The sequence below is a fragment of the Antechinus flavipes genome, chromosome 3 (assembly GCF_016432865.1).
Source record: "Antechinus flavipes isolate AdamAnt ecotype Samford, QLD, Australia chromosome 3, AdamAnt_v2, whole genome shotgun sequence".
Classification (NCBI taxonomy): domain Eukaryota; kingdom Metazoa; phylum Chordata; class Mammalia; order Dasyuromorphia; family Dasyuridae; genus Antechinus; species Antechinus flavipes.
The window spans coordinates 294,762,330-294,783,516 of record NC_067400.1 but is presented as its reverse complement, the minus strand read 5'-3'; positions in this window follow the sequence as shown (position 1 = coordinate 294,783,516).

Below are 21,187 nucleotides of genomic sequence, written 5' to 3'. Positions count from 1 at the left end.
TCCAGAGTCTCTAGGGGAGAGAGTGGTTTTCAGTTGCTGCCATGCCTAATGGTAGACACCTTCATATTCAGCCTTAGAAGAGTAAGTCTAAATGTCTGTTTTAGGACATCTGATCTGTTTATCTGTTCTAACTATGCTAGCATCTGTATTCTCAGAATAATAAAATGCCAATGGGCATTAAATTCTGAGAAGGATATCATTTTGGAACGATGGAAGATATCCTCTGAGTGTCTTCTAAGACACATCTGGTTCTATGTGCCAGTGGCACAACTCTGGGTATTCTAGAGTATAAATCTGGCTGGGTGTTCTGACACCATCTGGGTCTGGTTCTGATTCTGGTTGCTTCTGGGCAAAATCTTGGTTCTGGTTACATCTAGGCTTCTGTGAAGGCAGAAAAATGCACCAAATGGGCTTGGAAGTTTAGAGAATCTCCATTTGGATTCTTAGAGGGAAGAATCTCAAGCTGAAACAAACTAGTCTGTATGTGTTAAATGTTTGTTTAATGTTGTAATTGCAGTCTGTGTGATTTGTGTTCTGTGTTCCATGTGATGTGTGTTTTATGTTTTGTGTAAGTTGTCTGTTTTGTTCATTTTAAAGCTCTCTTAAGTTTTAAGAACAATGATTAAGAAATTTGGGAATTGGTTATTTGAAAATTTGCTTGTGATTTTAAACTTTTTGACCTGTTATATTAATTTGTAAGCAAATGTAAGTAAATTTGTAAGTAAACTTGGCCATTTTAAACACACAGGAAAGTTTTTTTCCCTTAAAGCAGTTTTCAGAGCCTGCTAGAGTAAAGGGCAATAAAACCTTTTCTGATTGAAACTCAGGCAAGAGCAAAACATTTGATTATGAACTTTGGGGTGATTCTGAAAATTGTGAGAAATAATTTTGCTATTGCCTTTGTATGCTAGATTCATTTATTTTGAGTATAGGATCTTGGAATTTGAATATTGATACCTTTATTACTAAAGAGGAAGGGAAAGAGCAATAAAATTCAAGCTCTGCCTAGATAGATAAGAGAGATGTCAGACAACACTCAGGCAGAAAAGAAAAAAAAAAAAAAAAAAAAAAAAAAAAAAAAAAAAAACTTTTGTAAAAAGTTTGCTTTGATTCGGTTTATTTGTTAACCTAAGTTAGATTTTAAATCCAGCCCTGCTGGGCACGTGTGGGTTTTGTGGAGTTTTGAGCTATTTGCTATATATTGTGAATCTTAAAAGTTTTGAAGGGAACTGGAAAGAAGAATGCAGGTGATTTATGAAGGATTGATTTGTAGAAGCAATTAATGGTTTGGATGATTTTAGGGAATAAGAGAAGGTATTGGGAAGGTATTTGAGAATAGAAAAGAAGAGGTGGGGGAGAGAGAAATGGGAGAGGATCCTTTGTCCTCAAAAGCAAAAATTAAACACATCCCCCCACTGCTTTCTGCTACTTTAGCAATGAAGCATCTAGTTAGGAAAATTGTTGGAGATTGTTTAAGACATGTAGCAAGAAAGAGAAAGCTGGGAAGCATGATGGACTTGGGAAGAAACTTGATATTAGGAGAAAGTAAATAAACTTATGGGCTAAATCTTGAGAAAGATTCCCATTTAGGAAATTGAGGCAGAACCAATTAAGGAAACTGAGTCAGGACAACTAAAGAGAACTATGACACAACACCATGCTTCCAGCTTTTTAAAAAGCAGAATTGCTTTCTTGGTATTCTTATATCCCTCAACTTTACTTTCAACTATTGGAGTAAGTTTTGAAACTTCCTTAATTTTTATAACCTTTTGACATAACAGAGACTGTCCACACAGAGCAGATGGCATAAACATTTTTTGCATTTTGTATTCACTCTGATGACAAATCTTTCTAATTATATAGGTACATATTTCTGAACATATGCTGGCCAGAACCGTAAGTCTCTCCACTGCAAATATAAGAAATTTGAGCAATAACTCTATCAGTTCCCCAAAATAAGCATTAGTCTAATGACCTGCTAATTCAATTACAGCAGAAGGTTGCCTATTATTTTTGCTTAAATTCATATGAAGAAAATTCACAATATCTAGATGGATTGGACTCTTTAATACAGTAGGCAAGTTATTATTATTTTTGTTACCAGATATGTCCCTCTTTTCAGAGTAAAGGGATAGCAAGAGACATACATAAGCACCAGAGAGTTTAAGACTTAATGTTTCCTCACTAGTCCAAGCAAACATATTCAAGTATTTTTCATTTGTAAAAAGAAAAACAAAACAAAACAAAAATCAAAGTAAAATCTTTACTTGATGTTTCCATCCCTTTAAGCTATTATCTATTATACTTCCTTTTCTTTTCAGCAAAAAACTCCTAGAGCCATTTATACTTGATGTTTCTACTTTCTCATGTGGAGCCCTCAAACCTTATCAGTCTAGCCTCAAGCCCTAGCACTAGTGAAACCATTCTTTCTAAGGCTATCTATAATCTCTTAATTGTTACACCTTATAGAGTTTTTTTCAATCTTCATTCTACTTCATTTCTCTCCAGCTTCTGATACTCTTGGCTAATCCCTCCTTGATCTTCTTTTCCCTGCTTCTTCTCTATTCAAATCCCACCCTGCTAGGCCCCATGGAGAAAGATGCTTTTTATACCATTGTTTCTGCTTTTTTTTTTTTTTTTTTCTCTATTGATATTCCCCAAAATGCTCGCTACCACTATGTTTCCTGCTTCTGGTTCCCTAATTTCTTCACAAGTAATATACACACTATTGGACCCATCTTTTATTGATTGTGTTTCTTTTAAATGAAGCATGGATTTTAAGGGCCCTAGACTACCAAGTCTGGGAGTTATTTCTTCAGTTAAATTAGCAGCACTCTCTCTAATTACCCTTTGAACATTTGTATACAGACATTTGCTAATGCTTTTTCTATATTGTCACCTGGAAATAGCTGTTGTTTTCTTCTGCTCTTTGATCTCCAATTTGCAGGTAACACTCTCAGTGGTTCCAGGTTTATCAGATTCACATGGAAGCATTTTCTCTCTTTCTCCCTATTTTTTTCCTTTTTAATATCCTCTTGATCAGACTTACAAGGTTCCAGGAAGAAAAAGAAAATCATTTTAATAGCTTTTCATAAATATGTTCCATTCATGCCAAAGGGCCCATCAATTCTCATTTTTAATCCATGATTCAGAAATACAAATGCTATTATCAGAAACCATCTTCTTTGCTAGCTGTTCATTTCCCAAATCACCCTTTCTCTTGCAAATTGCTTAAGCAGAGATAAAACAGTGACTATGCTCCCAAAGTATTCAATTTTTGTTTTGTCTAGAAAGTCTAAATTATTAACAATCCTTTCTAGGTTATTTTTATAATTCAACTATACCAATACTTATTAAGTGCCTACTATGTGCAAAATGAAAAACAGCAGAATGTAATCCAGAACCAGCTATTATTAATTACTAATTGGCATTGCTATTATTAATAGCTAGTAGTTAAGATTTGAAAAGCACTGTACAAATATTAATTTCTTGATCTTAATAATGGTCTTGAGGGATGGGTGGTGTTATTATTCTCATTTTATGGGAGAGGAAATTTAATCAGAGTATGAATAATTTACCCAAGGCCATACAATAAGTTTATGACACAAGATTTGAACTTATCTTCCTGACTCACTTCATTACCTAGCTTCCTAGAAACACCTAGAAAAGTGTTGGGTACAAGTATAGGCTCTGACATATACCAATACTGACTGTATCCTTGGACAACTAGCATAATAAATTTTCATTGCTCCAGGCAATTCTTTCTTAGAATAATTTGTAGGAAAAAAGTGTAATTCTTCTTTGGTAGAATATATTTTCCTACTGGGAGTTGCCTATACCTATAAAGATCATCAGTTTTGCCCCCAATATTCAAATGTACAAGATCTCATGTCAGTGTAAAACATTCAAAAAGGAAACAGTTGTCAATACCTTTATATTCTACTAAATATCTTGAGGATGACACACAGACAGATAATTCACTGGAAGGTAATTTTAGGAAGAATAGAATTAACAACTTGGGAAAGGGCAGAAGTTTTCCACAGAGCAAAGCTATAGAGGACTCTAAGGATACTAAAAGGCACTCTGAGGCCAAAATTCTAGAAATGGGGATAGCTAATATGAATGGAAGGGATGGGAGATGGAAAGCTGACTTCAGGAAATGGCTAGTCATTCAATTTATCTTGGGCAATATTATGCTGAAGGGAATGATATGAAATAATTTTGGAAAGCTAGCTTGAAGTTGTATTATAGAGGTCTTTTATTGTCTGGCTGAAGGATTTTAAAAAATATTTTATTCTAAAGGAAGAAGGAAAAACTAAAATTTTTGATAATACCATTTGTTCCCATATCAATCACTGGAAGTGAGTAATGGCTGGTAGGTACAGAAAGTTTCAGGATTTTCTAAATCTTGTCGTATGCATATGCCCTGGGAAGACAGAAGCTCCTCTCCTTTCTTTCAGTTCTACAAATAGCTGCCTCAGAAACCTGAGTGATAAGTTACCGGTTTCTTCTAAGAGGATCCCAGATCTACTTTTTATAGGAAAGCTCTCATCGCTGTTGCTTAGTTCCAAATATTCAGGAGCTCTGCTTTTTATCTTCTTGTCAAAATATCCTGGCATAAAATAGATTTCCTCTCTTCCTAATTCACAACCTTTCTCAATTTAGTACACCTGGAGGGATACGTTCTTAAAACATGCAAAAATTTCCCAGAAGATTCTTGCCCTGGGTCCAACATACTTTGCGGGGCCATAACCCTAAATAAATGCAAACCTCCAGAAGCATATTTACATCAGTAGTCAGCCAGATGACAAAATTAGCTCATAATGAGGCATTTAGTGTAATAGCATATTAAGAAAATTAGCAATGAAGAATTTCCTTTAGAAACAGAGCTTTAATCTCTCACAAAAACATTCAGAATCAAAATGAAGAATGAACACAAATAAAGGCAGGTAGAGACAGGAGAGATACTAGTGGCAAAGGCATAGCATTTTGGACCCACTGCTATCTCATTCCCTGCAAAGATTTTAATGTCTTTCTTCTACTGATGTCATAGCATTATTGTTCTTCATTTGTAGTCTGTCCTGGATGTATGATTCTGCCAGATGATTTTTTAGTGGACTTCCCGTTAAAAACTCCTTTTTGCTGGACTTCTGATTTCTACACATGTGATTTGCTTAGAAGCTCTACCATATCAGTCAATCAATTAATATTTATTAAGTAAATTATATCATTATCCTCATTTTACAGAAGAAGAAACTGAATCAGACAAAAAGATAAATGATTTACCCTGTATCACACAATTAGTAAATTTATAAGGAAAGATTTGAATTCAAGTTTTCCTTACTGTTAGAATACAGTTCTATTCACCACTTCATTTAACACTGTGCAAAAGACTGAAAATACAAAAGCAAGCAGAAAATAGTCTGTCTTCAAGGATCTTACAGTCTAATGGGGGAGATAACATGAAAACAAATATATAGTAAGCTATATATGTTATAAATAATAAATAATTATTATTATTGGCAAGAGAAATAATCGGGGCTAGGAAAGGCTTCTACACTTTCAGGAACTGGCTTGAATGAAATTCTTAACTAAGGTACTATTGGCAGTAACCTTTACCTATGACCAACAGAATTATCTTCACTTGTGTTCCCTTAGAGTCAGATCTCAAAGCTTATGAGTCAGATATTTTCAGAAATAGATGCCAAGCACTTTAAGAAAAACATGGCCATCACAGCAAGGTAATGATACTAAGGGGGCAGCTAGATACTTCAGTGGATAAAGCACCAGCCCTGAAGTCAGGAGGACCTGAGTTCAAATTTGATCTCAGACACTTAACATTTCCTAGCTGTGTGATCCTGGGCAAGTCACTTAACCCCAATTGCCTCAGCAAAAATAAAAATAATTAAAAAAAAGATATTGATATGAATCTTAGCATTTGCCTTCTTATGTTAGTTTTTCAATGAAAATGAGTAATCTACTAAATAGAGACAAATTCCTCTAATTCTTTTACTTTTTTCTGTAGGAAGGAGGAAAAATTGGAACTTTATATAAACATAGATATATAAAAAGACTACAAAAATATTGCCTTCAAATCAATCAGTGCAAAAATTTCTTTGTCCTCAATAACTGCCTGAAGTCATATTTCTGACATTTTGGGGATAAATGTGTGGCTAAATGATCTGATCACTAATTTGAATATTACTATTTTTATGATAGGTGAGAGATAGCTATCTCTGCAATCTTTTCAACAAAGTTTAACTTATTTAGCAGGAACTTATTATTTTTAAAGTAAAACAATGAGATTTACTAAGATGTCTTTAGGTGGTTTTTAAACTTATGAGCATGGAAAGCCAGATCTCTCTTGATTCAGATGTGAAGTTGTAATGAAATGCAGCATCCATTAAATAAAAAAGGTTTACGTTGCCCAGACATAATATAAGGATATTCAGCAAGCATAATACATATCTTGTCTAGATGAGTTCCCTCCCCAACTCCTTCTAAAATTGTGTCTGGTCACTTAGTTATCGAGATGTGGAGACTTCCATGGTCTTGGGCACTATTTAAAGCTGGCAGGCACTGTATAATGTGACCAGGCTTCAAGACAGGATCAGGGAAACTTGAGCCATGGGTAGGGGGGAACAGAGCAGGAAATCAGAGAAATTGTGCCAGGAAAACTATAGGCCTACAACCTCTATCGTTTATCAGCATTCTTGTCAAGGCACAATAGAGAAAGTCTGTCTACAAGGAAATTATGTTATTGGTTCTTCTTCCTGCTAATATCCAATTATCTGCCCAATATAATTATCTACCCAATACTTTCTTGATCACTTGATTCTCTCTGAGTAGTCTATTTTATTTTGCACCTATCATTTTCTATCCACAAATGTCAATTCACTCGGAAGTTTGGCTGCAGTGTGAGGGAAAAAAATGGCAAGTGATCTCAACTTTGACAATCTACAAGTTCCTCCATTGTTATAGCTATAATCAGATTATGAAGTGAATTGTTAATCTAAATATAGTTGCAATGCACTACTACTATCTAACTTGGATGTTTTGTTTTGTTCTTTTTTAAGAGAAGAAAAAGCATATCTATGTGAGAAAACATAAAAAAAATAGTTTGGAGAAACAAACATTTTTGTGGACCTGAGAGAATGCAGCCCTTCAGATAAAAGTACTAAAAGTACCTTTTTAAAACAGCTCAGAGGCAAAAAGAAAGGGAAAAAAAAAACTTACTGATGTTAGAGATGACTGAAGTGTATTGTTCCCTAGCAGCTAATTTGCATATTACTATTTTCAGAACATCAGAATTTTTTTCTGGGAAATTACATCAAAGATTTGGGACTATGAGACTAATGAATAACAACCATTTATTTTGTATTTAATAGAAATGTCGATTTGGGCTTTCTCATCAATTGTAAAGGTGAGGCACTTTGCATGAAGAAACACTTCTTTGATGCAGGAAATCCAAACAAGAGAAGCTGACCAAGAAGAAAAAATAAGAGAAGTTTTCAACACAAGAAAAAAGGCACAGAAGCCAGAATAGATTTAGCAGAGACTGAATAGAGGAAATAAGAACAAGTGAACCTATCTTAGCTAGTGCAATGGATAGAGCTGAACTTCTAGTCAAGAAGACCTGAGTTCAAAATTTAATCTCAGACCTATGTGACCCTGAGATAGGCACTTATCATATAAACTATTTCTGCCTCTCTTTCCTGTACTTGTAAATTGGAGGGCATAAGTCCTCCCCCCACTTTCTAAGAGTTGTTGTAAAGTCCAATAAGGTATTATTTATAAAGCTCAGCACAATGTAGGAATTGAATGCCTTTTTCCCTATTTTCCTTCTTTTCTTATGTAGCCTTTCCCTAGACTAAGGCCCTAGTTACCTGAAGGTACCATTAAAGGATAAGAAAAAAAAAAGATAGGTTTTGCCGCTACAAGCTAAATGGAAGAAAGCAATGATTCTAAAAACTGTTCAGAAGGAAAAAAAAGATTTCTCTGACATTTGAAAAACTGACTGGCCTTGCCTGTCTTTTCTTTACTATTTTCTATAGCTTGAGAAAGAAGAAAGTCTTTAGTTCCTAAGCTGGGGTGCATGTATTTCTATCTGTTTGCTTGCTTGTGTGTGTGTGTGTGTGTGTGTGTGTATACATATATTCCTGTATGCATTTATATAACACATATTAAAATGATTATATATGCTATATATAATTATATATAATTTATATGCATCTAAAGTTATATTATATTTATAATTTTACATATATATATATATATAGAGAGAATAGTTTACATCTATTTAACTCTGTCAGTCTCTATGTATTTATACACAGACACACATATATAATATATTTACACATAGATATTAACCTATTTCAGCAGAATTGGTTACCTTTGTAATTTATATTTTATTTTGCACATTTAAAACAATTATACTAAAATACAATTCATGGGCTTCACTGTACTGACAAAAAGTCCATGATATAGAAAAGAATAAAGAGGTTTTCAGTTCATGGCCTTCTATAAGTCCATGTAGAAAAAAAAGAAAAGAAAAAAAATCTCATAATTCAGAGAATAGACTTGTGTAGCTTCTGAAAAACTATTCTAAAAAAAATGATTAAGGAAATTGCATATTTCTTAAAAGATAAAACACTGCTTTTTCTTGAAAAAGCACACAAACCTATTGTTCTTTTAAAAACCATGTTATTTTAAATTCCAAATTCACTATGTTCTTCTGTCTTCTCCCTTACACTAACAAAGTGAAAAATAGGATAATTGTTGTATGAAGTGATGCAAAACATTTCCACATTAGTCATTGTAGGAAAAAAATAGCAAAACAAGTAAGGAAAAAAGAAAACTTTAATCTGCAGAGTCCATAAATTTTTTCTTTGGAAGTGGATAGCATTTTTCTTCATGAGTTTTTGGAACTGTCAAGGATCATTGTATTGATCAGAGTGGCTACGTTTTTCACAATTGATTATTATTGCATTATCACTATTGTGTACAATATTGCCCTGGTTTTACTTACACCATTTAGTAGTAATTCATATCAGATTTCATTTTTTTCTGAAACTATCCCCTTTATCAGTACAATAATATTTCATCATAATCATATACCACAAGTTGTTCAAATATTCCACAATTGGTAAACATCACCTCAATTTCACATTCTTTTCCCATATAAAAATAATTGTTTTAAATATTTGTGTACATAGAAATCCTTTTTCTTTGATTTTTTTTAGGAATATAGACTAGTAAAAGTATTGCTAGGGTCAAATGGGACGCAATTTTATAAGCCTTTTGTTCTCCAGAATGATTGGAACAATTCACAACTTCACCAAAAGTGCATTAGTGCCCCAATTTTTCTATACTCCCACCAACATTTGTAATTTTCCTTTTCTGTCATGTTATACAATCTGATAGATATAAGGTAACATACCAGAGTTGGTTTAATTTGTATTTCTCTAATCAGGAGCAGTTTAGAGCATTTCCCCACAGTTAAGAGTTTTTGTTTCTTCTTCTGAAGACTACCTATCCATATTCTTTGATTATTTATCATTTAGGTAGTGGTTCTTTTTTTTTTTTTTTTTAATTTGACTCAGTTCCCTATATATTTAAGAAATGAGGCCGTTATCAGAGAAAACTAATGTAATTTCCACCACCCCTTTCCTGCTTTCCTTCTGATTTTATCTATGCTCACTTCATTTATGCAAAGCATTTTCAATTCAAGGTGACCAAAATTATCTATTTTACCTTCTTGGATACTCTCTATCTCTTGTTTTGTCATGAACTCTTTCCTTCTTCATATATTTGATAGGTAATTTAAAAAAGTATAATCTCCTAAAGTTTCAGAGCGGCAGTGAAGCAACTTTGTCTAGCAAGAAAGTAAAGAAACCCAAAAGATAAAAATGTCATGCCCAATAGATAATACCTGGTGTATAATCTAACCTAAAAAGAGCAAGGATAGCAAGGCTCAAAAATGAGTCATAAGCCACTCTAGACACCTAGATTCTTATACTTGTTTGCTTCAATACTAATTTTCTGGTGTGCTCCCTCTATCTATCTATCTTGGGTATCATTCAAGTTAATAAGTAGATAATTGCAAAAGTACTTTATTTTTGTTTAAAAAAATTCTTATTTTCACTTTCTTGGTTAGTAAATGTTTTATGTTTAAGAGTGAATAGTGTCAATGGAAAAAATGTGTATAGAGGAAAACATATCAGTAGGGGCTCAGGATCTATAGTTGTCTGCATAAATATATATTTTCCCATACTAGATTTACCATTAGGACTCTAAGAGTCATTTCTAGTTATGTTACTTTCATAGCTAGCTCCCTGCCACCTCTTCTCCCTTGCTCCCTGATCTACCAGTATGCTTTAGGTAACACAGAACAGAGAAAAATAAGGATTATATAGATGATCAGATCTACACAGATATTCAAACATAGTATCAATTTAAATTTCTATTCATTAACAAATGATTATAGATATTGAATTGAATTATTAATTAAAATAATTGTTTTTATGAGTAGACAAAGACTTGGAAATATTTGTTTGGCTTAACTCAGCTTGGTCCTGTACACAAGTGTGAGAATCAACTGTTTTTCTTCTTTTTTTTAATCCTTTAGTTTTATTCTTGTTTGAGTAGTCTACATATTTTTTTCTTCAAGTTGTATAGACAATATGTTGTTTATGAAGTCAGAAATAGTTGAGTCCAAATTGTGCTTCAAATACTATCAGTATGTCCCTAAGCAAGTCACTTTTCTAAGTCTTAATTTTCTCATTTGTAAAATTATAATATTACCTACTCTATAAGATTGTCACAATGATCAAAGTAGATAGCACATATGAAGCACTTTTTAAAAAATCTTAAATGTTAGATAAATATTAGCTATTGTTATTTTACTATTACCTCTGTTCCCATTGCAATCATGACAATATCACTATTGTTTTCTTTTTCTATCACAATGCTAACTTTATTTATTTTAGAGTTTTCAGTTTAAAATTAATTTTTCTTCCTTCCCCTTCCCTTTTTTCCCCTTCTTTTTAAATTGTTTTTTCTCTTATTTTTCTTTTTCTTTCAATAGAAAGGAAGAATAAAAATATGGCCTCACATGGTGAGGTGGTGATGTGTATCATTTTAACCATTTTTTTTTTCACTTAGACAAATGGTGTTGAAAAATGACAGGTTTAGATAAAAAAAAATAAAAAACAACTTTTTTTCCTGTATAATTCAAATATGTTGATTCACATTTTAATATTATTGAATGGTTTATTAAACATATTTTAGTCTTTGAGGATTGAGAATGATATTACTACCTCAGGATAATGAAAGCCTAATCCCAAGATATTTTCCATTTTTTTTTTCATTGTTTTGTTTTGTTATTAAGGAAATTTAAGGAAAATGCTTAATTTTTTTTTTCTCCTCTGTCTAATTACTGGAGGTTGGGGAAGTTAATGGAGATCAAAAATTCATTCACATGTGAAAATGAGTAACAATGAAAATATGAAAATAAGTATTAATGCATATTTATTGAATATCTATGTGCCAATTAAAAATCAAAATCAAAAATTAAAAGTTTTAATTTTAAAGCTTTTTTCCTTTAATTCTCAATTATCTTAAATATATTTGATGCTAGCCAATAGAAAGATTAAGGAGAAAAAGAGAAAGACTTGTCTTCCTATTACTGAATGACTAGTAACTGAATTCAAAAATTGCTGTGGATTAGAGGATGGTAATTTTAGAGCTGGAATCAGGCCATACATCTACTTCATAGATTGAAAGAAACCTTTACCTTCAGTCCTGGGCTTGGCTCATGATTCCTGGACTCTCAGAAAAACCACAAATGGAAATGAGGGAGTAATTTGAACTCAGGTGAAAAGTGTAATCTGTGTATTGCTCTACTTCATGCACTTAGTGAATGAGATTGTAGAAAATGCAGATAATAGCTTAAAATGTCCTTTTTTATTCCCTTTCAGCTGGCTCTTTCCTCTCTACTCTTCTCACTCAGCTCATTCTCTTTTTTGTTCCTATTTCTGGTAGTTTCCCTACTCAAACCAGCTTTTATTCTTTACTGAAGCAGCAACATGTAGATAAGATTTTAGGAGAACTATTCCATTCTCTGTTCACATGGCAAAAGGCTGCCTATATTTGGACATGTTCCAGGGGAAAATGCAAATAAAACCAGTCAGAATTCACCACATGGGTTCCTTTTCTTTTTGTCTTTGTTGTACTTTGTTTTTTCCCTAAGTGTTCCCCATTCTTCTTCTACCTTGGTCTTATTCTTATCTATATCCTGGGTGAGAATGTTAAGAAGTAGTGAATTTCTTCATCCGCTTTCATTATTATCACTGAGTCTCATTAGACATTTGCCTTGGAATGTTTCATTTGACAGAATTTTTGCAAACAGATGTGGAAATGACAGGGAACAGGTGTTAGAACATTCAGTTGCTTTGCACACTCTATCCTCTGTAGTTGAACCTTGAATCTTTGGGTGGTTCTGCTTTAATTGGGGAGAGAAAGAGATAAAAGGCAGGTGAACAAGACCTTCATCATGTTCCTGGCTTTTGAAGGAACTGCCTCAAGGGTGGCATTAATTATTTCTCTAGCATTTTGAAGCTATAGAGCTATTATTCAGATATGATGGAGCATCAAGTAAAGAATTCCCTGTGTCTGTAAGTAAGAATTTCTATTTCTGTCATGCTTGTTATTTGTTTTGAAAATATTTATTTTAGTATGCTGTACAGCCTTTTATGAAATGTGGTACTCTTTTTATGTGTATGTGACATTGTAGGATCATAGTGTCAGAATCAAATAAAAATGATTCTTGCAGTCCCTATATTGTTTAAAAAGCACATATTACTATTGTCTAGGCTGTATTTTTTTTTTAAATCTGTTAAACATTTCCTAATAACATTTTGAATTGGTCAGATGGTACTAGTAATTTTTGCAGCAAAATAGGCTTCAGGTGTGACCCTTGTGTTATAGGGAAATGTAGTTCTCTAGATAGAAAAGAAGTGATGGAAAAGGGCCAGAAACAATTTCTCAAGCTTACTTAAGAATGTAAGAATTATTAGCTTTGACTCAGCATATCTATATTTGACAGTAGCACAAAAGTATTTTCATGGGACAAAATGATACTTGTCCCCATGACTTTATCTACAGAACATAAATGTAGCTTATATATTCACTGTAAGCTTTTTAATTAAGCAAACAAACAAAACTCTCTGAATTTATTTTAAACTTTTTTAAATACATTTTTCTATAGAAAGTTCTACAGTAATATTTCGTTGTGGTTTTCAGATAACACTGTTTCAGCAAAATCTCAATAGATTCTTAGCCTGACAAAATACCAAGAAACATCATCAGAAGGCTAGAAATCAAGATACTGGCTAGAAAAAAGATATTTCTATACTCATAAAATTTTTAAAAATGGATTAAAATATAAATTTGGATTAATGATACTTAGCAATAGAGACTTGAGATTTACAAAGTACATACATATACTATATATACACATAGTATATTTTATATATGTATACAAACCACATATATTTATACACATACATATATACACACATACATATATATATATACAGAGATGTATGTGTGTTCACATATAAAATTAGATAGATAGATAGATAGATAGAGATAGAGATAGAGATATATGGAAAGAAAGATATCTCCACATATGTATACAACCTCATTTGTTTGCAATCAATATATTTATATATATATATATATATATATATATATATATATATATATATATATAATATGTATATATATAGGCTTGTATATATTTACACACATATTAAATCTCTTATATATGGGTCTATGTATGTATATGTGTATACATGTATATGTACAAGGATAAATATATTCCAACTTAATCATGAGCATACATATATGTGTATGTTATATATGTATTTATGATAGGGTATGATAGTACAGAAGCACTGAATATCAAAAATATATTGTAGTTTCACGACTCTACTTATATAGTTCACCAAATATCTGAGAGTGGGGGTTGGACTTCCTCAAAATTTGGGGTTTTAGACTGGAGTCCTGAGGTTTTTCAAAAGAATTTAAAGGCTTAGACTATCTTCAAATCAGGAGCCAAAGATTTTCTTATGCTGCTGACAGCAGATTAATTTCCAAAAGGAATTTTTAGCAATTAACAAGGGGAAAGATTTGGGTTAAATTCCCTAATGTAACTCACCATAAACAAAGGAGAAGAAACCATTAAAAGAGGCTAATTTCCTATTGAGCTATTCATTGTGATGTTTAGTAAGCAGACTAACCCTAAAAGAAGTTAGTTAGGGGATTATTCCATTGAATGGCAGGGTAACTCTAAGAATAATTAACTTTCTAAAGGAGTTAGAGAAGTGGGCTACTAGTAGGTTCTTTTATAGAAGAAAAATAAACTTGGGAGTTAATATCACAACTTGGCCTTCTAATTGGATATAGTAACTGTGGGATCATGATGACTTTCTCAGTGCAAGTAATTTAACAAGGAATTCAGCAATGGACTACTGCAATAAAGGCCTAGTTAGGATTAAAAAAAAAAAAAAAATTTACTTACACAGATAATACTGTCAATGCTCCTCCCCACTTGTTTTCATAGAGTAGTTTAGATAGCAATTCAGGCTGAATCCAGTTAATGCTCCTCCTTGGGACCCTCCTTGGGTGTATATATATATATATATATATATATATATATATATATATATATACACACACACAGGGGTCCTCAAACTTTTTAAATAGGGGGCCAGTTCACTGTCCCTCAGACAGTGGAGGGATGGACTATAGTAAAAACAAAAACTTTGTTCTGTGGACCTTTAAATAAAGAAACTTCATAGCCCTGGGTGAGGGGGATAACGTCCTCTGCTGTTGCATCTGGCCCGAGAGCCGTAGTTTGAGGACCCCTGACATACACCTTCAAAACAATCCTAAGGTATTATATATTATTCAACCCATTTTAGGTAAGAGGAAATTAAGACATATGTGTCTGTATGTGTAAATATAAATATAAATGTATATATGTATATGTATGTATGTATGTAAAGGTATAAATATATATTGTGTGTCTGTAAATATGGAGATGATTATTATTTCACTAAAAATAATATGCCAATAACAGGGTCAGGCAATGTTCCTTGAAGCAGAGAGCACTTAGGATGAACCTTTAGGAAGAAGAGGAGTGGGATACATAGTTAAGATGGTAGAATAAAAGTAGGGACTCATCTGATTTCTCCTCCAAACCCCTCCAAATATCTTTAAATAATGAAACTAAATAAATATTAGAGTGTCAGAACCAACAAAAAGACAGAAAAGAACAATTTTCCATCTGAAGACAATTTGGAAGGTTGGCAAGAAAAATCTTATGCACCAAGGTGGGATTGGTGTTCTGGCCTAGCCACTACTGCCCAGCTCCAGCCCCAGACGTCCAGGAGAGGTCTTGGGCCTTTGAAGCAGAGGTGGCAGTGATCAGACCTCTCAGCTTACAGATGTCAAGGATGAATTAGAAATTTATTAGGAAAGGTTTGTCTCACAAGAGTGTGAGGGAATTCCTAGCAAACCAAGAGCAAGCTTTGGCAGCCAGCTGTGGCAGCAGTAGCAGCTACTTCCTGAAGTAAGGAAATCAAACAGCTGGTCAAAAGGCAGTACTTTTACTCACACTGAGGCACAGTAGAGTGGGGACCACTCATAGACAAGGCCATTCATAGACCAGAGACTATTCAGGCCAGGAGACTAGGAAACATATTTCTCCTTGGATCATACTATTTTGAAAGAACTGAAAACGTAAAAGTTCCTAGAAGGATCTTTGAAAACAGCTTGCATAAAACCTTTGAAGTTTGGGACATTGAATCTTCTATTTTAGAAGCAAAATATTAATTTAATAACTAGATAAAAATCAAATAATAGACTGGGAAAATGGACCAAAAAAAAAAAAAAGAAAGAAAGAAAAAGAAAAGATTCTGATTCTAGAAAGTTACCATGGTGATAAGGAAGCTCAAAACACACCATCAGATACAGATAGCAAAGTCAAAGCTCCTGCATGCCAAACCTCCAAGAAAAATAAGAATTGGTCTCAGACCATGAAAGACCTCAAAAGGAATATTGAAAATGAAGTAATAAAGGTAGGGGAAAATTGGGAAGAGAAATGATAGTGGTGCAAAAAGAAGTATAAAAAGCTAATGAGAAGAATGCCTTAAAAAGTAAAACAGGCTAAATGAAAAAGGAGATACAAAAACTCAATGAGGAAAATAATTCCTTAAAAATTAGAATTGAGTAAATGCAAGCTTATGACTTTGTGAAAAATCAAGAAGCAATAAAAAACAAAAGAACTTTTGAAAAAAAGAAAATATTGTGAAATATTTCATTGGAAAACAACTGACTTGGAAAATAGATTCAAGAAAGATAATTGAAAAAATATTGCTTTATCTTAAAACTATGGGGTGGGGGTGGGGAGAAACACGCAATATCTAACAGTATATTTCAAAATATTACTGAGGAATACTGCCCCCCCCCTCTCTCTGTATATATATATATATATATATATATATATATTATATATATATATACACACATATACATATATATATATACATATACTTATATATATGTATATGTATATATATACATATATATATATGTATATATATTATTTAAAGCAGAGAGATAAATAGAATCAAGTAAGAGAGGTAGAGGAAACATTGGAAAGGGAAATGTGAATAGTGCAAGAAAATCATGAAAAAAGAGTTAACTCATTAAAGGAGACACACGCACATACATAATACTGGAGAAATAAACATGTTGAAAATAAACTATGGTAAATGATAAAGAAAGAACAAGAAAGCAATGAGGAGATTGCCTTAAAAAGCAGAATTGGCCAATATTAAAGAGAGGCAAAAAATTCACTGAAGAAAAAAACTTAAAAAATAAAAATGGAAAAATAGAAAAGGTTCAAAATTGCACTGAAGTAAACAATTCTTTAAAAATTTGAATTGAGCAAATAGAAGCTAATGACTTTATGAGAAAGTAAGAAAAAATACAACAAAGCTAAAGGGATGAAAACAAGTAGGCGGGCAAAGTGAACTCCCTCACTGGAAAACAAAACCAAAAAAAAAAAAAAAAAAAAAAAACTGAACTGGAAAATAAATCCAAGAAAGATAATTTTAAAAATTATTGAAATATTTCAAGAAAAGCCATAATAAAAAAAAAAAGCCTATTCATCATCTTTCATGAAATTATTGAAGAAACCTTCTCTGATACTCTAGAACCGGAGGGCAAAATAGACATTTTAAAAATTTACTGACTACTTACTAAAAAAGATCCCAATATAAAACTCCCAAGATTATTAGATCCAATTTCCAGAAATCCCAGATTAAAAAGAAAATATTACAAGCAGTTAGAAAGAGACAATTAAAACATCCCACAGTCACAGTCAGGAAAACAAAGTAATAAAATCTCAAGAAAAATAAAGTTAAAAAGTGTATGCCTTCAATATGCATCCATATGCCATCAGTCATTTCTTTGGTTAAAAAAAGCATTTTTCATAAGTCCTTCAGAAATTGTCTTGGATCCTGGTATTGCTGACAATAGCTAATCACAGCTGACCATCTTACATCATTGCTGTTATTTTGTTCATAGTAAATTTTACTTTGCATTAGTTCATCTAAGTATTCTCAGTTTCTTTGAGAACATCTTCATCATTTCTTATAGAAAAATAATTTTCCATCCTAATCACACAAAAAATTTGGTCAGCCATTCTCCAATGGACAGGTATCCCTTCAATTTCTAATCTTTCCCTCCAAAAAGTAGCTATAAATAGTTTGTGCTTATACTTTTTTTTCCCTTTTAAAAAAAAATCTCTTTTTAAATACATTGTAGTGGTATTTCTAGGTCAAAAAAATATATATAGACTTTTATAGTTCTTTGGACATAGTTGCAGATTTCTGTACATAGTGGCTGAGTCAATTCACAGCTCCATCAATCCATTAACATACCTTATACAATTTGTCATTTTCCCTTTCTGTCCTTTTACCCAGCATAATAGGTGTGAGAAGGTACCTCACTCAGTTTTGTTTTCCCATGTCATGTCATTCCTATGTCCTGAATACTGTGTCACAAGGAGTTAGCAAATTATTTTCTCTTCTTTTCCTCTAGTAAATTTATTTATTTTTAATACACATTGTTTTATGAATCATATTGAGAGATAAAAATCAGAGTAAAAGGAAAAATAAAGTGGGAGAGATAAAAATAATAGAAAAAAGAAGTAAATATAGTATGTGTTGATTTACATTAATGTACTTTTTCATATGCCTATATATACCATGTTGTGCTCCACATTTAAGCTCCATAATCCTATTTCTGAATGCAGATGGTTCTCTCTATCATGAATTGGCCTGAATAATCTCATTGTTGAAAAGAGCCAATACCAACACATGGTTATCAAATTTGATCATCATAAAAACAATATTCTCTTGGTTCTACTCATTTCATTTAATATCAGTTCATGTTAGTCTCTCTGAAATCATCTTGCTGATCAGTTCTTATAGAATAATAGTTTTCCGTATCATTTATATACCACAATTTATTTAGTCATTCCCCAACTGATGGGCATCTATTCAGTTTCCAGTTTAATGCAAAAAGAAAAGGTCTAATAAAACATTTTTGCACATATGAGTCCTTTTTTTCCTTTTTTATGATGTCTTAGGAGACCAAGGAGAAATATTGCTGGATCTAAGGGTGTGCACAGTTTGATAGCACTTTGGGCAGAGTTCCAAATGGCTTGACATAATGGTTGGATTAGTTCACAACTCCACCAACAATATATTAATGCCTCAATTTTCCCTCATCTCCTTCACCTTTTATCAGTATCATTTTCAGTCATCTTACCCAATCTCAGAAGTGCCTCAGAATTGTCTTACTTCACATTTCTTTAATTAATAGTGATTTAGAGCATGTTTTCATATACTAGAGATGTCTTCAATCTGTTTTTTTTTTTAAGTCTATTCAGATCCTTTGACCATTTATCAATTGAATAATGGCTTTCATTCTTATAAATTTGAATTTTCTAAGTGTATCACTATATCATCTATAAAGAGCAATAGTTTCATTTCTTCAATAGCTATTCTAAATCATTTAATTTCCTTTTCTTTTCTTCTTAATAAAGGCAAAATTTCTAGTATAATGTTGAACAATAGTGGTGATAATGAGCAGTCTTGTTTCACCCCTGATCTTATTGGGAATGCATCTAGCTTCTCATCATAACAAATAATGAATGCCATTGGCTTAAAGAGATATTACTAATTATTTTAGGGAAAGCTTCCTTCAAATCTATGCTCTTTAGTATTTTTAATAGGAATGGGTACTGTATTTTACCAAAAACTTTTTCTATATCTATTAAGATTATCATATGATTTGTTGGTATTATTATTAATATAGTCAATTATGATAATAGTTTTCCTGATAATGAATCATCCCATCATTCCTGACATAAATCCCACTTGATTATAGTGTATTACCCTGCTGATTAGTTGATGTAATTGATTTGCTAATATTTTATTTAAAATTTTTGCATCAATATTCATTAGGGAAATTGGTCTGTGATTTTCTTTCTCCATTTTGACTCTTCTGGTTTATGTATAAGTATCATATTTGTGTCATAGCAGGTATTTGGCAAACCTCCTTTTTTATTTATTTTTCAGTTTAAAGAATATTGAAATTAATTGTTCATTAAGTAATTAATAAAATTCACTTGTGAATCCATCTGACCATGGAAATTTTTTTTTCTTAAGGAGTTCATTAATGGCTTGTTTGATTTATTTTTCTAAAATGGGACTATTTGAGTAATTTCTTCTTCTGTTAACCTGGGCAATTTATATTTTTGTAAATATTCATCTGAGTTAGATTGTCAGACTTGCTGCCATAAAGTTGGGCAAAATAACTACTACTTATTGCTTTAATTTCTTGTCATTGATGATAAATTCACCCTTTTCATTTCTGATGCTGCTAATTTGTTTTGTTTTGTTTTTTCTTTTCTTTTTTAAATCGTATTACTTGAAAGTTTATCTATTTTGTTTTTTTTTTTCATAAAACCAATTCTTAGTTTAATTTATTAGTTCAATAGTTTTCTTAGTTTGTATTTTATTAACTCATCCTTTGACTTTCAGAATTTCTATTTTAGTATTGGGGTTTTTTAATTTATTCTTTTTCTAGTTTTTTAGTTTTTTCTAGTTTTTTTTAGTTGCATACCCAGTTCAGTGATTTCCTCTTTATTTTATTTATGTAACTATTTAGACTATAAAATATCCTCTAAGAACTGCTTTGCCTAAATCCCATAAGTTCCACTCTGCTATTTGCTTCAATTTTATGGGAAACTTTATCCCATTCTCATTCACAATTATTGTCATTCTTTTGGATGAAATTATGGATTATTTCTGTGATTTGTTGCTTTGGCCACTCATTTTTTAGATTTAGATTATTTAATTTTCATTTGGTTTTTAGTCTGTCTTTCCCTGGTCCTTTATTGAACATAACTTTTATTGCCTTTCTGCATGTACTGCTGAGAAAAAGGTGTATACCTTTTTGTACCTATTTAATTTTCTCCAGAGGTCTATATTGATTTCCCTAGTTTCTTTCTTGCTTATTTTGTGATTAGATTTGTTTGATTCTGAAAGGGAAGGCTGAGGTCCCTCACTAATATAATTTTACTATTTCTTTCTGTAACTGGCTTAAAATCTACTCTAGAAATCTGGCACTGTCCCCCTTGGTGCATACACATTCAATACTATTTTATTTTTTTACAGTACCCTTTATCAATATGTATAGTCCTTCCTTATCTCTTTTAATAAAATCTTTATTTACTTTTGCTTTATCTGAGATCAGAATTGCTGCCTTTTTTTTTTTTTTAACTCCAACTGAAGCATAATAAATTCTGTTCCAGGCTTTTACTTTTACTTTGTTTGTATCTCTCTGTATCAAATGTGTTTCTTGTAAAGATCATATTGTAAGATTCTGTTTTTAAAACCATTCTGCTATTTGCTTCTGTTTTATGGGAGACTTTATCTTATTCCTATTCACAACTATGATTACTAGCTCTGTATTTCCCTTCATTCTATTTTCTTTTCTGTATATATTTTTTCTCTCTTTTCACTCTGTCCTTAGCTTTTTTTTT